This window comes from Egretta garzetta, unplaced genomic scaffold (genome assembly GCF_000687185.1).
Source record: "Egretta garzetta isolate BGI_Z169 unplaced genomic scaffold, ASM68718v1 scaffold81, whole genome shotgun sequence".
NCBI classification, from domain to species: domain Eukaryota; kingdom Metazoa; phylum Chordata; class Aves; order Pelecaniformes; family Ardeidae; genus Egretta; species Egretta garzetta.
The window spans coordinates 9,013,317-9,014,961 of NW_009258671.1; the positions used below are offsets into that span (position 1 = coordinate 9,013,317).

General features: G+C 54.0%; 1 protein-coding gene across 2 annotated transcripts in view; it reads right to left on the bottom strand.

The window, feature by feature from the left end:
- WNT7B (Wnt family member 7B) overlaps positions 1–1,645 on the bottom strand; it is a 95,283-nt gene that overhangs the window by 91,779 nt on the left and 1,859 nt on the right. The window lies entirely within an intron of this gene.

Below are 1,645 nucleotides of genomic sequence, written 5' to 3' on the forward strand. Positions count from 1 at the left end.
CGCCCCCACCTCCCCTTGGCTTTGCCGCGGGGGCGCAGAGGAAGCCCCCCGAAGGGGTGCGGGCGCCTTTCCTCGCTCCCTCGGGCAGAGCTGGCTCCCATCCCCGGCATCCCTCGAACCGCGCCTTGACCTCCTCCCCGCGGGAGCTGGGGGGTCCTCTCCGCTCCCCTTGGCGCTGCCCGGCTGCCGCCCTTCTTCCCCTCCAGAAAAGCGGAAAAGAGTGGGGTTTGCCCCCAGAGCCCTGATCTGGGCACTGCCCGCGGCTCCGTCTTTCCGAAGGTCACATCGCCCATCCCCAGAGCGTCCGCTCTGATTTGCATCTGTGGTACAGCTGTGATTTTTAACTTCCGACGCATTTATTAATTAAACCGGAGCCGAGTGCTCTGCGACCTTCGCAGGAAATATTTCTGCTTCAGTCCTGCCGCTAGCCCGGGGTCAATTTTTGACGCCATCTATTTTCGCGAGGGGATACGTGGAGCGCGCAGGGCTGCAGACGCTTCACGCTTCGGTGCCTGGGCGGAAACGTCATCGACAGAAATGCCAAGAGATGCTTCACCTCCCGCCTCTCTCTCCAGTAAAGTCGGGGATAGGAAATAGAAATGGGAACAACGGGAATTCCCCGAGAGGGAATCCCTGCGCGGGATCTTGCTGTCTCCTCCCAACAGGACATAGCGGCTTCTTGATGGTACCCTGCCATGTCACCCCCCGGGACACCCCCCGCCCCGTCCAACAGCTGGGTGAACATTTATCTACCGAGTTATTTTCTGTCCCCTCGGTCTCCTGTTTGCCACTGAAAATGGAGCTTTTAGCACGTTTTATTAAGGCACGAACACGTGCTCCGCAGCAATGGAGGGAAAAAGAAAAAAAAAAAAAAAAAAAAAAAAAAGCGCGCCTGCCAAGCCCAACCTCTTTGCCATCGCTGACAAAACGTCTCTCTCCTTCACGCTGCAAAATAAACCTAAAGCACTGGAAGACAAACTACATTTTATCTCACTTCATCTCCCCCCTTTTCTATGCAAAGAGCTCGCTGGAGAAGATATCATTACACTCAAAGGATATGGTTTCAACAAAATGGTAGTTCCAGTGGCTGATGAAAGAGGCAATAATTGCATCCCACATGCCTAGCCTAGAAGTAGCCCTGGATCTCAGAGCGAATTTCTCTCCTATTGTTCAGAGAAAGTGAAGTATCCTCATCGCCTTACGGGCACGGTGATGGATCTGATGCGGTTTCTGTAAGGGCTTTTACTGTTCCTGCTGCCCACTCGCTTTTACTTCCAGCTTCAGTCCAACAGCATTCTTGTGATTTTTGCTCTGAATCCCCTTCTAAAACAGCCACAATCAATTTCGAAAAGAGATCTGCCTTCCAGGCTGTAACATGTGCCCAATCTTCTGTTCCCTTTAAAAATAAAACCGCAGTGAAAGCGAATAGCAATATCATTAGCCTGATTCTGCAAAGCATTTTCTCTGAGCTCGCCTGCCTCTCTGTCAGGGATGTGTTGCACGAAGCCCTCCAGCCATTGAAGTAGACGGGGTGCCCCCCGTCATCGCTTCCTTTACGGATACACAGCCTCGCCAAACCCACTCCTCGACTTAAACCCCTCTCAGTCCGAGCCTGGAGGGCGGCGGTGGCCCCCCCCGCCGCCCC